The sequence below is a fragment of the Triticum aestivum genome, chromosome 3A, assembly GCF_018294505.1.
Source record: "Triticum aestivum cultivar Chinese Spring chromosome 3A, IWGSC CS RefSeq v2.1, whole genome shotgun sequence".
NCBI classification, from domain to species: domain Eukaryota; kingdom Viridiplantae; phylum Streptophyta; class Magnoliopsida; order Poales; family Poaceae; genus Triticum; species Triticum aestivum.
This window is the reverse complement of record NC_057800.1, coordinates 265,768,440-265,789,130: the sequence shown is the minus strand read 5'-3', so window position 1 is coordinate 265,789,130 and position 20,691 is coordinate 265,768,440.

The window sequence follows — 20,691 nt, the reverse complement described above, 5'->3', positions numbered from 1 at the left end:
AAACCAGCAGCGGAAGTAACTTGTCTGAGTACAGACAACTAGTAAATAAAAGAGGCTTGGAAAGCCTAGCTATACTACGTGGTCCTTCACAAGCTCAGGATCACCACCTGGGCCTTAGCCTACTCATTGATGTCAACGTCTACGTAGAACCCATCAGAAGGGGTTGCAGCGTCTTCTGTAAAAATGTAAATTATAGCAACATGAGTACAAAGGTACTCAGCAAGACTTACATCAGATCCTACATACATGCATATTATCAAGAAGGGTTGGTGGAGTTGTTGCAGCAGGCCAGCTTTGACTCTTGGCTAGGCTAACCTACGAGACTCCAATTTGAAACGGTTTTGCGTACACGAGTCCACTACTCACCACTTCAATACACTACCCAGGATCCACCTCCGTCTTCCTACGGAAGAGCCATCCTCGACACTCACACTTATCTTGTGGCTTTTAGTAGTTTCCATTTACTTGTCTATGAACTGTATAGGCAACCAAGTAGTCCTTTACCGCGGACGCGACTATTCGAATAGATCATGATAACCCTGCAGGGGTGTACTTCTTCATACATGTTTCCACCACTTAGCGTCTGCACACGACATGTGCTCGGCAGACTTCAAGCGAAAGCCGACGTGGGTGTAGACCAGGACCTACCTAAACACCTAAGCCTCTAGTCCAGGTTTATCGCCTATCCAGGTTCCATCCGCAGGGAGTCCGGCCGAGGTTTCCCATACGGCCCCGAACGATGTGAACAGGGTTCCCGAGATACCTAACGGGTATTCGGTACACCCGGCCACGTACCTACCGCATCACAGCCCACCCCTACGGTCAGCGCTGTCCACGGCCTCCAGTAGGCTACAAACACCAGAAACTACTTGCAACTCCTGGACAGAGAGCTAGGGTGAATAAGAAGTCGAGCGGGGTCATATTTCAGGGCCCAATGCATGGTAGTAACTGTATCTTAAATCACACATACAGATCTCAGTGCTTAAGGTCGGCTTCAATGAGACAACCCACCATGTACTCCTACATGGCCTCTCATCGATACCTTTACCAAATCATGTTCACCACATCACTCTCATTACCGACATAATCATTTCACTCTAGCCCATCGCCCAGATGAACCAGACCTGACACGACTCTAAGCATAGCAGGCATAGCAAGGTAGGAGCAACACATACATATGGCTCAATCAACTCCTACACATGCTAGTGGGTTTCATCTAGTTACTGTGGCAATGACAGGTCATTCAGAGGAAGTGGGTTCAACTACCGTAGCACACAGCAGTTTGAAACGCGTTGTCTTAATGTAGTAAAAGAGAGCAGGAGCGAGAACATGGGATTGTATCGATATGATCAAATGGTTGGTTGCTTGCCTGATGGTTCGATGCACTGATACGGTTCTTCGTTAGGGTAATCACGGTACTCCTCGGGGGCAGATCCTGCCGCAAAGAACACCGATATACAACCATTACCAAACAATGTGCAACAATATGATGCATGCATGAAACATAGCAATATGAGTGTGTTGGGCTAATGCAACTAAGACCAGAAAGGTTTGAACCAATTTGAATCGAATCAAAGATTCAAATTTCAAACTCAAACATGGCCCTTTAAAGTGTTTTTCCTTGTTCTGCATTAAACATCAAGTTAACTTGTTTAGTCATGCATGAAAATAGTACAGATGGATAGATTGGATTTTTCTGATCATTTTTCATATATAATTTGTCTCATTTGGAGTTACAGAATAAAAGTTATGAATTTTTGAAGTTTAAATTATATTCTGGAATTTCCTATATTAGAATAATTCCAGAAATTCAATTATTGCGTCAGCCTGACGTCAGTATGACGTCAGCAGGTCAACGGAATATGTCCGGGTCAAACCTGACAGTGGGTCCCGCATGTCAGGGTGATTAAATTAATTAAAGTTTAATTTAAAACAAAACCTATTTAATTAACAGGGCTGGGCCCCACCTGTCATTGACTCAGGGGAGTCAACCAGGGCCCACCCGTGGTCAAACCCGGGTCGGCTGCACCGGCGTTTAGCCGCCGGCGAGCCCGACGCGGCGGCAGAAGTGATTTTTGCCGTTCCGGCAACCAAACGAGCCGCGGAGGCCACCGGAGAGGAGCTGAGATCGAGCCGCAGCTCTTGGTGGAGTCCGTTGGGGTCGGGGTGGCCGGAGTTGGCGCCGGCGACGACTTTGGCGGCCACCGGGGTTCGGCCGAAGACGAACTTGACGCTAGGGTGTGCGGGGAGGTGCGGGACGTGCACGGTTGGGCCTAACGCAGCGTGGTGAGTGCGTTGGACACCGCGGGTTGGCCGGAGGATGGCCGGGAGCACGTCGGCGACGAGATCCGCGGCGGTGCGTGCGTGTGATCTTCGTGCGGTGGCTACACGGCTCGGGAATGAGAGAGGGAGGGTCGGAGGGGTAGCTAGGCTCACAGCGCTCCCGTAGAGGCCACCGGCGGGGTCGGGGACGAGCTGAGGCGGCGACGGCGTTGAAGGGGATCTCCGGCGACGGCGAGCTCGGGCGAGGTCGGTGCGGTGGTCTCGGGCCGCACGAGCACACGGGGCTCGGCTAGCTCGATGAAGTGGACGGTGGCGGAGCTCCTGGACACGGCGGCACGGCGTGGGGTTGACGGAGGGCGTGGCTACGGCGAGGGGGTGGCGGCGATGGCGTCGGCCATGGCGTGGGAGAGCGAGGGAGAGGAGCTGGAGAGGAGAGGGGGAGTCTGGGAGGTTCGGGGGAGAGAGGGAGGCCGATTCACGGCGTTAGCCGGGCGAGGGAGTCGGCGAGGCGGCGAGCAGGTGCGTGGCACCCATGCGGTGCTCGCCGTCGAGCACCTGCCTGCCTGCCTGGCCGGCAAGCAGCTCGCTGGCGCGGTGCTGGGCTGGGCCGGCAGGTGGGCCGGGTGCTGGGCGCCAGGTAAGCTTTTCCATTTCTTTCTGTTTTCTGTTTTTTTAATACTTCTGCAACTTTGTTGAATTAAATAAAATACTTAGGCAGCTCCAAAAATCACCAAACTACTCCTGGTCCATGGTTGGATTATTTCCAACATGAAACATTTTAGTTTGGAGTTAGTTGAGCATTTAAATATTTTATATAATTTTAAATGCCCAAAATCAAATACTTATGATTTAATTCAAAAACCCTAGGACGGCCTAGGAAAATGTGCACCACTTTTGGCAGAGGTTCTGAACCAAGACAAAAATGATGGGCATTTTAGAAGGGCATTTCAGGTTCATTGAAAAAGTATTTAGTAAACCCTAGTTGGTTTCAGAGGGGACTGGGGGTTCTGTCATCCCCATTTCAGGTTTCTGGTGAAAGAATAAACATGATGCAACACTCTAATGCATGACTAGCTAGGGTGTGACAGGCGCGGGAGTGAAGGCGCGGAACCTCTTCAGCAGGGCCTCCACCTGAGCCTTCACAGCTGCAGCAGCGGCCTCGTAATGCTCGTCTTTCACAGGCTCCAACTACTCGTCAAGGCGGGCAGCGGGATCGCGAAGTTGGACGTGGCTAAAGACGCGTGTCAGTGCGGCTGAGGAGAGAATGCAGGCTTCTTCCTCTGCCATAGGGCTGATGCCGCCACAACATTCTCCAGCACACCAACCAGATAAGTAACTAGTTGGTTGGGGCCCTCGTCGTCGGCAAACAGTGGCTCCTCCAAGCCCTTCTCGTAGAGCGACTTCAGCACTGTCCGAGCCTTCTCTTCAAGGAGCTTGAAGGCCGCACAGTCCTTAGTCAGGACCTTCTCCTTGGCGTCAAGCTCGGCCTTATCCGCCTTCATCTTCTGCTCCACCTCCTCCAGCCGGCCGCGCTCCATGGCCTACGCCTTCACCAACTGCTCCAGTTCAGCGTCGCGATCCTTGGCGGTGTCCTCTCGGGCTTTCATCTTCTCCTCCTCCGCCTTGCGGCCTCGAGCTTCCTTCGTGTGCTCCCTCCGCACGGTCTCCAGCTCGGCCGCCAATGACCGACAGCGGTCTTGAGTGGCCTCGGCGTCCTTCAGCACCACCTCACAGGCGGCCACAGCCTGGGCGACGTCCTCCCTGTCCTTCTCGGAGTCAGCAGCAGCTTGGCTCTAGGCCACCTGGACAGACGCATCGGAGTGCAGCTAGCCAGAGACAAGTTCCAGGCATCCGGCCACAAGGCGATGGTCGGTGCCCTGAAGGTCTTCTCACAGCAGGACGATCGCAGAAAGAGCCTTCTCCAGGACGTCAGGAGAGACGGAGGAACCTGGGGTCAGCAGTACTACATAAGAGAGAGGAGGAGGCATTGTCATCCCCATGGCCTGAGAGGCTAGAGGCTCCTGAGCCTCGGGGACCCCAGTGCCCGAGCCAGAAGCTGGCACCTCTGGAGCCGGTGGGGCCTCAGGAGCTGACTCCTCCCGAGGATGCTCCACAAAGCCTCTCGAGGATGATCGGGCTGGAGAGGCACCAGCGTCGTAGCCCCCTTTACTCATGGAGAGGTGTGCGCCTGCAGGAGGCGATCTGGGCTCAAGCAGTACCACCTCGTCCTCCCTTCTCCTCTTCACCGCATGCGTCGCCCTAGTTGCACAATGAAGAAGAAGAGTCAGAAACGAGCAGCGGAAGCAAGAACAAGGCAAGATGAGAACATTTACTGGTCCACCGCGGCATAGTCTCTCCACTTCGTAAGCTTGAAGCCGGAGAGCTTCAGAGCCCGAGGCACGGGCACGCCAGCTCCAGGAGGAGAAGCAGGGGCGGCAACTAGACCGAAAGCAGCTCCAGGCGGCGGTGACGCAGGAGCATCGTCCTGGGAAAGCAGCGCCGACCTACCCTTCGTCGGAACCACGGGCGGCTCCCCCTTCTCCGGGATGATGTCGACCTCGCCATCGTCATCAGGCAGGAGGCGGAGGATGTCAGCCTTGTGCAAGGGGGAGGTCTGCCCCATCCCCTGGGGGGCTGCCTCTGAGTCACACTCCTCGTCGTCGTCCTCCTCCCCGTCCCTGCGGGAATCGCCGGAAGAAACATCCACCGTCGCCGTCGCCACCGGGACTTCGGAGGGCGCCGGCGGCACTAGGCCATGCCCGTCAAAGGTGGGCATGGCGGCCGCGATCACCGTCCTGTCCTTGATCGTCCCCGACCAAGGAGCGTGGGCACTCGGCGGATACTCTTGGTCGTCCCCGACCAAGAGGTGGAGAGCCACGGCCAACTCCCCTTCAAACAAAGCCTCTGGACTCAGGCGAATCTTGTCCTCTCCATACCCGAATGTCCACAAGGGGCGCGAGCGTGCCTGGAGAGGAGCCATCCGCACTGTCAGGAACTCCCTCAGAAGCATGGCTCCCATCAGCTTCGCCGCCTTTGCGTTGCCTGGCCTCAGGTCGATGGTCATCTTCTCCAGCATCGACTTCACCCGGTCGTCGGTAAGCCTCGCACGAGACCACCCCTCGTCAGACTGGGGCATCTCCGTCGGCAGCTTCATCCGTGGGTGGACGCACTTGGCATACATCATAACCCACTTGCTCCGTAAGCCATCAGCCTTCTTGCCGGCCTTCAAGATTCCGTTGGCCTTGCCAACTACGATGAAGTTGGCGCACCCCATGGTGTCGCCATCGTTGATTAGGAGGAAGAAGAAGTGGCACAGCAGTGCCACGGACGGCATCACTGTCGGTGTTCTGGGAACGGGGGTCCTAGACTTGCCTGCCTGCAGCCCATGCCGTGGCTAAGCCAGCAAGCCGTACGACCCATCTTCACCAACAAGGCACCCAAGACCCTCGCGAGGGGCCAAGCCTCATGAGGCGGACGACGCAAGACCTCAGGAGTGGCCTGGTCAGGCAGGCTCGCGAGGAGCGGAGATATCAAGGCGAGGCGAACCTCACGAGGCCCTCGTGACGTGAGCCATGACAATCGACACCAGGTGGGCGCCAGCGCGCGCATCGTCCTTGTTTCCTCTTCGACGCAAAGGAGGCAAGTGTAGCCGGAGAGTACCGAGGCCTTAGGCAAAGGTTGCCATTTCGGTGCAACAAGACCAAGACCAGGCGGACGGCAAGACGGAGGTCATCGTGGAGCCCAAGACGGCGTCACCACCAGAGCCTTTCACAGGCGCAGACTACCTAATGTCAGGATAGCTTGTACAAGCTGCCCCCCTTCAAATTTGCCCACCATTGTTGGCTCCCTTCCCGCTCGATATTTGGGACGAGGACCAGGGCCTCTATAAGTAGAGCTAGCCACCATAGTAGGGGCACGCACAGACTCATGAGGCCTAGAGACACACAAGTTCATACGCACAAGAACACCTCAACCTCAAGAGGCTGTTCTTCCCTTGTACTGTTCATCATCAGCCCAAGTGGCAATCCACCACCACACTGGAGTAGGGTATTACACAACAACGGTGGCCCGAACCAGTATAAACCCTGTGTGTTTCTGTGTTGCGAGTTCGTCGAGTTCGTCCGCAAGATTTTAGCGAGCTAGAGCGTAGATTAGTAGAAGGGGAAGACTTTGCACGCACCCCAGTGTTCGAACCTTAAGGGTTAGCCGGAACCCCACATCCGACATTTGGCGCGCCAGGTAGGGGTGCACTGTAGCTTCCTTTCCGTCAGTCTGTCGCTCCATTGTCTCCATGTCGGATGCTCGCCGTGCTCGAGCTGAGCGTCAGGCTACACGCGCCGCCCACATCGCTCAGACGGCTCCCGTCGGCGGGCCACCTCGTCATTCTCCGTCCCCTGCCGCCAACGCTACCATCGGCCCGGTGGGGAACGAGCAGCAGGCATCCTCGTTGCATCCTTCAGTGCGGAAGGACGGCCACACCGCTACTCCATCACTCACCCCTGCTGGTTCTTCATCCCACGTGCACCGCGCTCCCATGGTAGCACGGGCCGTGCTCATCACGGCAAACGAGCTCCTGCGTTACCGCCTTGTCGACGACCTCTATGAGGAGTGGCTTGACCGCGTCGCCAAGCTCGTCCATGCCGCAGGGGGCTCTCCGACGCCGTCCCACTCTCTGCCTCCCCCTCAACCAGCCACGGGAGACGGGGCTCATGACATGCCTCCACCGCCTCGACCCCAAGACGGTGCCTTGGCCCCAAGGCGCGCGCCTCCGCAGCGTGATCCACTGCGCCCAGTGCCCGCGCGTGAAGAAAGAAGCTGCCAAGAAATCCCGCGGCCGCGAGAAGCTGCACCGGCGCTCCCCGCGCCACCTCGTCAAGACCGCGTGCCACTTGTAGTGGCGCAGCGTGGGCCTCGCCAAGACCAAGCTCCGGCTCAGAAGCGGGCCCTGGCGACCACGGCTGGATGCCACGCCTTCACCCCCGAACTACGTAGCCTCGCCTGGCCAGGCAAGTTCAAGCCAGATCTACCGCCTCGATACGAAGGCACCGCTGACCCCGTGGAGTTCCTACAGCTCTATGAGTTGAGCATCGAAGCGGCCAACAGTGACAAAAAAGTCATGGCGAACTGGTTTCCCATGGCTCTCAAGGATGGGGCCCACTCCTGGCTCCTGAACCTGCAGCATGGCTCGATCTCCTCCTGGGATGAGATGCGCGACCGCTTTCTCACCAACTTCCAGGGGACTTGTGACCGCCCACCGGCCGCGGGCGATCTACGCCGCATCAAGCAACAGCTAGGAGAGACCCTCCATAAGTATATCCAGCGCTTCAACAACACCCGCCTCAAGTTCCCCAAGGTCATGGATGAAGCCATCATTTTCGTGTTCTTAGACGACGTCCGTGACGTCAAGATGAAGGAAGAGCTAGCTATCCAGGAGGAGCTTAGCACATCTCAGGAGTTGTTCAACCTGGCAACCAAGTGCGCAAGAGCAGAGGAGGGACGCCTCTCTCTCCTTGAGCTGCCAGCTGCAGGAGTGGAGGAGAAGAAGGCCAAGACCAAGGACGTGAAGCGCAAAGAGGCAGTAGTGCTCGCAGCGGAGCCCGACACCAAGCGAGGCAGAGATCAACCCGAGTCATCCAAGAACGATCTTCCATTCTGCGCCTTCCACAACCTGAACACCCACAGCACCAGCGACTGTCAAGAGCTCAGAGCCATTCGAGAATGACGCTTTGGTTGATGCCCCGAGCACAATGACTGGGGCTACGGCCGCGGAGGCGGACTCTGGGACGATCGTGGCCCGCACCAGGAGTTGCGCGACCGGCCTCATGAAGACCGCTGGTAGGACCAACCTCGCGAGGGCGGCTGGAGGGACCCACCTCGTGAGGATCGCCCCCACGGCAACGCCGGTCTTCCCCCGTTGCCGCCACCGAGAAGGAACGACGACCACCACCAGGACGAGGGAGCTGGGGCTTCCAGGAGCCGCATGCGATCGCTTGCATCTTGGGCGGTGCCCAGGCCTCGGCCTCTCAGCGCATCTTTAAACAGTTCACTCGGGAGGTGAACAGGACGCTCCCCAAGCTCGAGGCCACGCACCCGCTCAGGTGGTCCCAATGTGCCATCACCTTCAACTTGGCCGACCAGCTCAAGTGCGCAGCCACCGCTGGCACCCTGCCTATGCTATGCTCCTCAGTCATCAGCAATGTGCAAGTCACCAAGACTCTCATCGACTACGGCGCAGGGCTCAGCGTCCTATCCATCGACATGTTCGACAACCTCCAAGTGCCCTATGAGTAGCTTCAGCCAACCAAGCCTTTCTCAGGAGTGACTGACAGTTCCACCACACCAATAGGGCAAGTCCGCCTGCCTGTCACCTTCGGGGAGCGCAAGAACTACTGCACCGAGCTCAACGACTTTGACGTCGCGCACATCCGCCTGACATACAATGCCATCCTCGGGTATCCAGCCCTGGCCAAATTCATGGCAGTCACTCACCATTGCTACAACGTCCTCAAGATGCCAGGAAGCGGGGGAATCATGACGGTCCCATGTGAAGAAAGGGATGCGGTGTGCTCCCTTGAGCACGCCTTCCAAGCTGCAGCAATCAATGACCCTGACAGTAGAAGTGAAGGCCCTCGGGAGACCATCCCCAAGAAGAACCTGCCATGCCGCGCAGGACCCCAAGAAGATGGCATCGTGTCAGGAGCCTTGTCAGGATCAGCGCTTGCTCCAGGGGCACCTCCCTCTACCGCATTGGAAAGCACGCCCGACGCCCTCCTCCGGCAGGGCTCAGGGGCTCTCTCCTGGAGAGCCTCAGACCTTGCCAACCTCACGAGGGAGGCGCTTCGGCACCATGTGGAAGCGTACTTCACGGCACGCTTTCCTCAGGAGAGCACAGGGCAAGGAGTGCCCACCACTCAGGAGTTCATCACCAAGACCATCGAAGAACTGCAAAAAGCAATGGCCATGCGCGGCCATGGCCGCTCACAAGGCGCAGCACCCCATCCAGGCGAGGATGCTAGGCTGCGTGTCTACATCGACATCCTAGGGCTCAACAGAGCCGTAGCTCAGGAGCGCTTCTGGCCTTCGCGTGCGGGCCGCTGTGAGGGTCCACCATAGAGCTACGTTCGCATGCCCTTCGGCTTGACGAGCGTGGCGTTGGCCTATCAGCGCGACGCGCGGCAAGTCCTGGCGACTCAAGAGGCTAGGTTCCACGCTGTTCAACAGGAGATGGGGACGGTCTCCAGGAAACCTCCCTAGCCCCCAGAGCCTCCCGAGGCTCAGGGTCCTAGTTGTTCATGAGGACCATTCCTTCCACGCGTGGCTACAGCTGCACCAACTCTACTTCGTCTGCAGGACCAGGTGCCATCTTCCAAGTCCATTTAAGCTGGGAGCGCCCCTCGGGCTGCATTATTCCTAGGCCACATGGGTCCGTCCCTGTGGCATGTATCAATTTGCTATGTTTTTAGCTTACCTTGTTGGGGGCACCCCCTCGGGCTACATCAACCCCATGCCGCTCGGGCCAGGCCCAATGGCATGTATCTTCCTACATTTACCCAAGTCGACCTGCTGTTCATGCTTAACCTACCAACTGCTATCACCCGCTCGATCATCGCCTCCCTCGGGGCCTCTACACAGGCACGGCGTTGGTGCATGGGTCCGTCCCTGCCAGGACCGACAAATCTGAGTGGTCGAGCTCTGGCTCGTGGCACACGCCGTGCTCTTCACCTCACCAGGCCCTTAGTGCCTTCACTTCATCCGGACCAACCAGCGGTAGGCAGGCGGCAGTAACGGCAAACCGTGTTTCTTGTTGTGCCTGTCCACAGGAACCCTGCGGGAAGGATAGCAGGCAGCGCTGCGGGTCTCCTTATCTCTCGTGCGTTTCGCTTGCGCGTTAAAAGGGGGGCTCCTGAGCATCGCGACTCAGGAGCTTATACTGGCTCTCCAGCCCTCACCCCTGGCCTTGACCACGGCATAGCGACTTGGCATACCAGCGGCGGCTGAGCTCGCTCGAGGGCCGGGACCTGAGGACGTAGAGCACTAAGAAGAGCTTGGGAGAAGGAAGACTCATACGGACCGACCTAGCTGTATCGCGTAAGGTGGCGCGCAGCCCTAGCACAACATCAGGAATCACCGCGAAGTTAGCAAGATAAGTCTCGCCCTCAGATCGGCTAAATATTTGGGCCTAGTGGTCGCTCACACCATGCCGCAACCCCATTGCGGCCAAGTCATCTTCCTTTCTTTCCTTACCATGGCTGCTTGGGCGCTAAAGGGGACCTCCTGTGCATCGCGCCTCAGGGGCTCTTACTGGACCTCGGGCCGCGCACCTCCTGGCCTTGACCACGGCATCGAGACCTGGCATACCAGCGACGGCTGTAGCTGCCTTGGGACCGGGACCCATCAGCATAGAGCAACAAGCTATCGCAAGGAAAGAAAGGGGAGACCGATCCTTAATGGGACACGCGTTCATGAAATCTTCATAACAAGGAAAATAAGTACAAAGGCATGGCAAATCCTTACATGCCCCCACGGGGTGGTTCATGATTCTTCGCAGGAAACAAAAGCTGATGCTAAGGGGGATCCTATCTACATCTTCCCGTGGCAGAAGCCATAATCAACAGTGGGCCACGGGAGCCCGGCGCCAACCTGATCCAGATCAGCGGCGGCGGCGGTCGGACATCGCAGCCTTGCTCCGAGCACGGCGAGAGCTCGGGGGGGCGTAGCTGTCATCATTTGTCTCCGGAGTCTCGTAGAGCTCAGGACAGCTGCTGGACTCCCAAGGGCTGCTGCTGCTGGAGTGGTCGCGAGTGGAGCGTGCGTCAGCCTCGCGTTCTTCTCCGGAGCAGCACTCCAAGCAGCGGCCCTGGGCGTCGAAGACCTTGAAGAAAAGCGTGGAGGCACCGTCGTACTCGAAGTGGATCGCGAGGACGCCCCTCGCACGACAGACCCGTGCGACCTCGCCCCAGCCGCCAATCATGAAGATCTTGCCAGTGCGGACCGCTTCGATCTTCGCTCCGATCGCTGGAGCGCCATAATCGGCATGCTGCAGCCAGAGCTCGAGAGGCCCCCTCGGCGGCATCACGTCGGAGAAGAACCGTGGGAAGCGGATCTAGGAGCTTGGAGGTGTCGGCGCCCACAGCACCAACTCGCGCGAGGAGTCCGCGGCGTGGGCGGCACGCGTCGCCGTGGCGCGGCGACCCCGGATGCAGCATGGGCGGCACTGCTTGCCACTTCGTCCTCCGAGCCCTCGGCTTGGGCGTACAGAGGTAGCGGGTACCCCGGTGGAGGCCGCTCGGACAAAGGCATCGCCACCACCTGCATCGCCGCTTCATCACGGCGATGGATCGACCTCTTCTTCGGCGGGAGTGGCTCCTGGACATCCTGGGGGGCATTCCGCTTCTCTTCGGCGGAGAACCTTCTGATGGGCGTCATTGGAGCAAGCAGTAGAGCAAGGAAGAAGCAAGCGAGCGAGGAAGAGATGGGCAAAGGGGGCTCCGCCCCCCTCCCCATTTATAGCCAGAGAAGGCCAACCGGCGTCTCCCACAAACGCAGGTAATAATGGTTTCCCTTGCATGTCACAGGGACTCGTCAAGTCGTGCAGTTGCCAAGGCAGCATGGGGAAGCGGAGACGCCCACGTCCAATCGACTGCCATGCGTCAACTGAGGCCGGAGGCTTTTCGGAGCCCGCGGTGCTCCGAGCTTGACCCTTGGCTTCATTGCAAAGCGAAGCTCGAGCGCACCTTGGGCCCGAGGGTTGCTGTCGGTGTTCTAGGAACAGGGGAACCCAGACTTGCCTGCCTGCGGCCCATGGCGTGGCTAAGCCAGCAGGCCGTACGGGCCATCTTCACCAACAAGGCACCCAAGGCCCTCGCGAGGGGCCAAGCCTCGTGAGGCGGACGATGCAAGACCTCCTTGGGATTGGCCTTGTCATGCAGGCTCACGATGAGCGGAGATATCAAGGCGAGGCCAACCTCACGAGGCCCTCGTGACGTGAGCCATGACGGTCGATACCAGGCGGGCCCAGCAGGCACAACGTCCCCGTTTCCTCTTTGGTGCAAAGGAGGCAAGCGGAGCCGCAGAGTACCGAGGCCTCAGGCAAAGGTTGCCATTTCGGTGCAATAAGACCAAGACTGGGCGGACGGCAAGAGGGAGGTCGTCGTGGAGCCCAAGACGGCGTCACCACTAGAGCCTTTCACAGGCGCAGACTACCTTTTGTCAGGATAGCTTGTACTAGCTGTCCCCCTTCAAATTTGCCCACCATTGTTGGCTCCCTTCCCGCTCGATATTTGGGAAGAGGACCAGGGCCTCTATAAGTAGAGCTAGCTACCATAGTAGGGGCACACACAGACTCATGAGGCCCAGAGATAGACAAGTTCATACGCACAAGAACACATCAACCTCAGGAGGCTGTTCTTCCCTTGTACCGTTCATCATCAGCCCAAGAGGCAATCCACCACCACAACACTGGAGTAGGGTATTACACCACAACAGTGGCCTGAACCAGTATAAACCCGGTGTCTTTCTGTGTTGCGAGTTCGTGGAGTTCGTCTGCAAGATTTTAGCGAGCTAGAGCGTAGATTGGTAGAAGGGAAAGACTTCGCGCGCACCCAAGTGTTCAAACCTTATGGGTTAGCTGGAACCCCACATCCGACAATCACCCCGACATACGCCTCGCAGTAGAAGGCAAAGATTGACCAAAGAAGAACAGAGTTGGGACGGAGGTGGAGAGCCTGTAACCCGTAGTGTTGCAGGACTGCGTAGAAGAAGTCGGAGAACGGGGGAATGAGGCCGGCGGCGACCCTGCTCATGAAGAAGGGGTAGAAGGAGCTCTTCGAAGCCTCGAGTACGTCAAAGCCAGCCTGGAGCTCGGTCTTCCCATTCTCGTTGTTCTCCACCACCGTCAGTAGGCGCGTGGCGGAGAGGTTCTTCGCCAAGACATTGGGCGCCTCCAGAGCCGGCTCCTACCAGGCAGGCAACAAATCAACCATCGACTTTCGGGGCGCCATTGGTCGGAAGCTCGGAAGGAGATCGGAGCAGATCTGGAGATTTCAGAAGTGAGGAGCGAGAGAGGGGATCTGGAGCAAGGCGGAGGAAAGCAATGAAAGAAAGTGTCCTTTTTGTTAGTCGGGCAGTTGCCGAGGCTGCGTGGGGAAGCGGAGACACCCACGTCCAATCAGTCGCCACGCGCCAACCATGGCCGCAGGTTGATGGGGCCCGCGGTGCTCCGCGCTTGCCCTTTGGCTTCGCCTCGAAGCCAAGCCTGAGTGCTCCTTGGGCCCGGGGGCTACTGTCGGTGTTTTGGGAATGGAGGTCCCCAGACTTGCTTGCCTGTGGCACGCAGCGTGGATCCACCAGCAGCCCCGTATGGACCATCTTCACCCGCAAACATTCACGACCCTCGCGAGGGTCCAAGCCTCACGAGGCGGACGACGTAAGACCTCCTCACGGGCGGCCTCACCAGGGTGGCTCGCGAGAGGCAGAGAGATCAAGGCAAGGGGCGCCTCACGAGGTTTCTGTGATGCAAGCCGTGATGACTGGAGCCAGGCGGGCGCCAGCGCGCGCAGTGTCCTCGTTTCCTCTTTGATGCTGAAGGGGACAGCGCAGATGAGTAGTCCCGAGGCATCAGGCAAAGGTTTTCATATCGGTGCAACAAGACTAAGACCAACAAGATGGCAGGACGGAGGTTGCCATGGAGCCCAAGACGGCATCACCACCAGAGCCTTTGGTAGGCGAAGACTACTTTTGTCAGGATAGCTTGTACAAGTTGACTCCCTTCGAATTTGGCCGTTGTGGGATCCCTTCCCGCTCAATATTTGGGAAGAGGACCAGGGACTCTATAAATAAGACTAGCCACCAACATAGGGAGACATCTGATTCGAACCTAGATTGGATCTGTATCACCCCAGCCACTCAAGTTCACTAAGCACAAGAACACCTCTCCTCGCGAGGCTGTTCTTCCCTTGTAACTGTTCATCCTCAGCTCAAGAGGCAATCCTCCACACCACACTGGAGTAGGGTATTACACGACAACGGTGGCCCGAACCAGTATAAATCTTGTGTCTTGTGTCAAGTTTCATCGCATTCAGATTCCGCTTGATGCCTCCAACGGATAACTATCGTGACAATATAGTCGGTCAAATCATCAGACGTTTTCGGTCTCCGAAAACCGTTGCCAGGCTTTCCCTCTCTTTCTTCCCTAGACCGTCTACACAGTCCACTATGCATCGCCAGGCCCAACCTAACCTCTCTCGTCAGCCCACGGCTCTCCTCGCGTGCGCGTCCGAAAACTCCCCCGAACCCACCCGGACAGTCGTCACCGTTGGGTCCGGATCATCCCCAAACGTCTATAAAACATCTTCGTTTTCTTAATTGGACTCCCCAAGTCTATTCTTTCTCGACCATCCGATTCTGATCGGGTGATCCAAATTTCCCTCTTTTCTCTTTTTATTGTCCAACCTCGTATCTAATCTAGACTAACCCTAAAAGCTAGGAGGTTTGTCCCATCCCTTCGCCGCCACCACTTATCCTTGGGATCCTCCCAGATCTTATCGTCCAACAACGCACAGCCAAAGCTCCACCTTATCGATCCCCATCCATCCTCCACCAATCCATCCCCGCCTTGTTCCAGGAGCCTGGGTGCTCGAGCGAGGGCTCCTGCGACCCTGCACCTCGTCCTGATCTAGCAGGAGAGGAGCTCCTCTCGTGTGCGCTGATACGTCTCCGTCGTATCTATAATTTTTGATTGTTCCATGCCAATATTCTACAACTTTCATATACTTTTGGCAACTTTTTATACTATTTTTGGGACTAACATATTGATCCAGTGCCTAGTGCTAGTTCCTATTTGTTGCATGTTTTTTGTTTCGCAAAATATCCATATTAAACGGAGTCCAAACGGGATAAAAATTGACGGAGATTTTTTTTTGGAATATATATGATTTTTGGGAAGAAAAATCCACGCGAGACGGTGCCCGAGGTGGCCACGAGGTAGGGGGCGCGCCTGGCCCCTTGGGCGCGCCCCTAACCCTCATGGGCCACCCGTAAGGCGGTTGGTGCCCTTCTTTCGCCGCAAGAAAGCTAATTTCCGGACAGAGATCGTGTTAAAATTTCAGCCCAATCGGAGTTACGTATCTCTAGGAATATAAGAAACGGTGAAAGGGAAGAATCTGAGAATGCAGAAACAGAGAGAAATAGAGAGAGACAAAAGAGACAGATCCAATCTCGGAGGGGCTCTCTCCCCCCCTCCCCCCCGCTTCCCGTGGCACCGGAGTGCCATCGGGGGCCATCATCATCACCACGATCTACACCAACACCTCCACCATCTTCACCAACATCTCCATCACCTTCCCCCCTCTATCTACAGCTGTCCACTCTCCCGCAACCCGCTGTACCCTCTAATTGAACATGGTGCTTTATGCTTCATATTATTATCCAATGATGTGTTGCCATCCTATGATGTCTGAGTAGATTTTCTTTGTCCTATCGGTGGTTGATGAATTGCTGTGATTGATTTAATTTGCTTGTTGTTATGTTGCTATCCTTTGGTGCTCATCATACTATTGTGTGCGTGGATCACACCCTAGGGTTAGTTGTATGTTGATAGGACTATGTATTGGAGGGCAAGAGTGATAGAAGCTTCAACCTAGCATAGAAATGGATGCATACGGGATTGAAGGGGGACCAATATATCTTAATGCTATGGTTGGGTTTTACCTTAATGAACATTAGTATTTGCGAATGCTTGCTAATAGTTCCAATCATAAGTGCATAGAATTCCAAGTCAGGGATGGCATGCTAGCAGTGGCCTCTCCCACATAATACTTGCTATCGGTCTAGTAAAGTAGTCAATTCCTTAGGGGCAATTTCGCAACTGCTACCACCACTTTTCCACACTCGCTATATTTACTTTATTGTTTCTTTATGTAAACAGCCCCTACTTTTTATTTACGTAATCTTTATTATCTTGCAAACCTATCCAACAACACCTACAAAGTACTTCTAGTTTCATACTTGTTCTAGGTAAAGCGAACATCAAGCGTGCGTAGAGTTGTATCGGTGGTCGATAGAACTTGAGGGAATATTTGGTCTACCTTTAGCTCCTCGTTGGGTTCGACACTCTTACTTATCGAAAACTGTTGCGATCCCCTATACTTGTGGGTTATCAAGACCATTTTCTGGCGCCGATGCCGGGGAGCAATAGCGTGGGGTGAATATTCTCATGTGTGCTTGTTTGCTTTATCAATAAGTAATTTTTATTTGATGTTCTTAGTTGTTTTCTATCTTTAGTTATGGGTAGGAAATGCAAAATACCTAAAAAATTAGTTGTACCTACTAAACCAATGGTTGAAGAACCACTCAAAATCTATCACACTGCTGAAGCTTATTACTTGGATCATCTTCGATCCCTATGTGCTCGTGCTGAAACCCCAACAAGCTTAGTTGAGGGAAAACCTTTAGATGAGCATGCTTGTTATGTGCGACACCGAATATCTGAAAAAGGGAAAACTTTACTGGATCAAATTCATCATTTGAAATGTTATGCTTGGAATTTATCTGAAATATATGATTATACTTGTTGTTCTGAAGACCCTAAGAAACACCTTCCCTAAAAATGTTTGTTTAGTGATAATGGAATCGTATCCTCTTATGCTAAGGGTGTTTATAGTTACTATGATGTTCAACAAATTAATGAATTTGTTGCTTTTAAGGGTGCTTACAAAATTGCTTCTTCGATTGAAAAGTATGATGCTACTCTTTACAAATCTGAAAATTTTGCCATACTTAGATATTGCTATGATAATTATGCTTCTAATGCCTATGTTGAACCATATATTGAGTACTACTCCGCTATCCAAGAAGAGACTAATATTTTGCAGGAGTCTATTGTAATGCCCTCGATGCGGCTATATCTCCCACGTGTCGAAGCACGACTTAGAGGCATAACCGTATTGAAAGCAATGTCGCAAGTGAGGTAATCTTCACAACAATCCATGTAATAATTAAGGGAAAGAGATACATAGTTGGCTTAAAATCACCGCTTCACACAATACATGAATAAAGAATTACATCATCCAGATACAATCAAGGTCCGACTACGGAACCAAAATAAAATAAGACTACCCCAAATGCTACACAGATCCCCGATCGACCCCAACTGGGCTCCACTACTGATCGACTAGAGCGGAACAACACAAAGGACAAGATCTTCACAGCGATCCTCTTTGAGCTCGGTTGCGTCACCTGCACGATATCATCGGCACCTGCAAACAGGTTTTGGAAGTATCTGTGAGTCAGGGGGACTCAGTAATCTCACACCCTCACGATCAAGACTATTTAAGCTTATAGGAAGGGTAAAAGGTATGATGTGGAGCTGCTGCAAGCGACTAGCATATATGGTGGCTAACATACGCAAAAGATAGCGAGAAGAGAAGGCAAAAGCACGGTCGAGAAACTATGATCAAGAAGTGATCTTAGAGCAACCTACGTCAAGCATAACTCCAACACCGTGTTCACTTCCCGGACTCCGCCGAGAAGAGACCATCATGGCTACGCACGCGGTTGATTTATTTTAATAAGATAAACTTCAGGTTTTTTACAACCGGACATTAACAAATTCCCATCTGCCCATAACCGCGGGCACGGCTTTCGAAAGTTCAAATCCCTGCAGGGGTGTCCCAACTTAGCCCATCACAAGCTCTCATGGTCAACAAAGGATATTCCTTCTCCCAAGACAATCCGGTCAGGCTCGACATCCCGGTTACAAGACATCCTCGACAATGGTAAAACAAGTCCTGCAAGACCGCCCGATGTGCCGACAAATCCCGATAGGAGCTGCACATATCTCGTTCTCAGGGCAACATCGGATGAACACTACGTACAACTAAAACCAACCCTCAAGTTTCCCGAGGTGGTGCTACAAGTGGCTCTGTTTTGGACCAACACTCAGAGGAGCACTGGCCCGGGGGGGGGGTTAAAATAAAGATGACCCTCAGGAGCGCGACTCCCAAGGGAAAAGTAGGTGGTGGTGAGGCAAATGGTAAAACCAAGGTTGGGCCTTGCTGGAGGAGTTTTATTCAAAGTGAACTGTGAAGGGGTTCCCATTATAACCCAACCATGTAAGGAACGCAAAATCCGGGAACATAACACCGATATGACGGAAACTAGGGCGGCAAGAGTGGAACAAAACACCAGGCATAAGGCCGAGCCTTCCACCCTTTACCAAGTATATAGATGCATTAATTAAATAAGAGATATTGTGATATCCCAACAAAATATCCATGTTCAAACAAGGAACAAACTCCAATCTTCACCTGCAACTAGCAACACTATAGGAGGGGCTGAGCAAAGCGGTAACCTAGCCAAACAACAGTTTGCTAGGACAAGGTGGGTTAGAAGTTTGACATGGAAATATGGGAGGCATGATATAGCAAGTGGTAGGTATCACAGCATAGGCATAGCAAAAGAGCGAGCAACTAGCAAGCAAAGATAGAAGTGATTTCGAGGGTATGATCATCTTGCCTGCAAAGTTCTCAGAGTTGACTTGATCCTCGTAAACATACTCAACGGTCTCCTCGAACACATACTCGTCTCCCGGCTCTACCCAAGCAAGAACAACAAGCAAAGGGACACACAATCAACCACGTGCAGTGCTCAAACAACATGATGCAAAACATGGTATGATATGCGGGATGCAACATGTGATGCATATGCATGATTTGGAAAAGAATTATTGAACCTGGACTCAACATGGAAATCCAAGAGTGCCACTGGAAAGGGGAGGTGATTTCGGTTGAAATCGATATAAAGATCACCGTAATCGGACGCGCGGTTTGGAAATGGCAAGCAAAACAAATATGGCACCGGTCTGCGATTAACAGCATGAGGCCATCAAAATGCATCAAGATAAATAAGCTACTGCACTCAAACATAGCAACAAAATACATGCTAGGGATCCACTCATGATGGTTGACGAAAGACGAACACTGAGCTACGACTAATTCACTCATTAACAGGTTCAAACAAGCATGGCAAAAGTGCAAAAGATAACAGGTTACAGACTTGGTGAAAATAACATGTCAGGAATTTATCATCAGGAAGCAATCTTTAGAGCATGAAAACTACATGCTACAGGAACATATCATGGCAAAGCAAGGCATGGCATGAATCTACTCAAAGCATATAACAAAAGTCCCTTAGTGACCATGACCCAAAAGGGATCAGAAAATACAATTGCAAGCATGTGAACATAGCAAAAACATAAACAGATTCAGACTTACTGAAAAACTGGAGCATGGCAAAACAGATAACGAGTAGGCATGTTTACGAGATCAATGCACTCACTACGAGGCATTGCATGACAAACTAATCATACACCCAGCAAGTAGACATGGCATAGAAGCTAGACATGGAAAGAACAACAGCATAGCATGCGCGGATCAACAACAACAAGCTCGGCAAAATTGCTAAACATGTTAACAATCTGCCAGGAACATTTTATAGCAAAATTAGAGCTCGATTGACTCACGTTAATTAACTGGAGCCGTCTGAGTGATGCGGGTGGCGAGTGCAGCCCGACTCAAGCTAGGGTGCTCCATAAATGCAAACAAAGACATGGATTGATACAGAACCACAATATCTACAAAACATCCTTATTGATCATGCTCAAAGGGGGCACGGATCACTAGGAAACAACATGAACAAATGGCATAAAAATTACAGCAGGACAAGAACTTAGTGAAATTCTAAGTCCCTTAAATCAGCAACATTAAGTAAGCTACTTTGCATGCTTGTGCCAGCCACCACAAATATCACAAAAATACATGGCATACACCCCTGTAAAGATGGCATGGCATTCTTCAAAACACATGTAGAGCTCAGGATCGTAGCATGCACACATTAATCATGGCAAAAATGACAAAAGTGCATAAGCTGAAACAGATCTGAAACTATCATCACATAGCCCTCTTCCAACAGAATTTCAGGCATCAAGATGAGCTCAAGTGAAAATGATGCAATGGGATGAAATGAGGCACTTGTTGAGACGAACATTTCTATATGCTACACGCACGAATCGGAGCCACGGTGATGAAGTTATGATGCGATGAAGAATGCAAAAATTTCTGGGATCTGGGGACTTAGACGAAAATTAAACCTCCGAGAAGTCAACGGGATGAAGCGGTGCGGGACGACGAGATCCGGGACGTGGACGTTGCGTTTGTATGGCGAGGTTGGTGGATCTGGTTCTGCTTCTTCTCTGGATCCGGCGGACGCGGATCTCCGGCGAGGATGAGATTTCCGGCGAGGGCGAGGACTCTGGCGAGAGATGGCGAGGTCCTCGGCGGCCGGAGCGAGGCGAGGCGGCGGGGCCGAGCAGCGCGAGATGGCGGCGTGGTGGTGAAGAAGCCGACCAGGCGG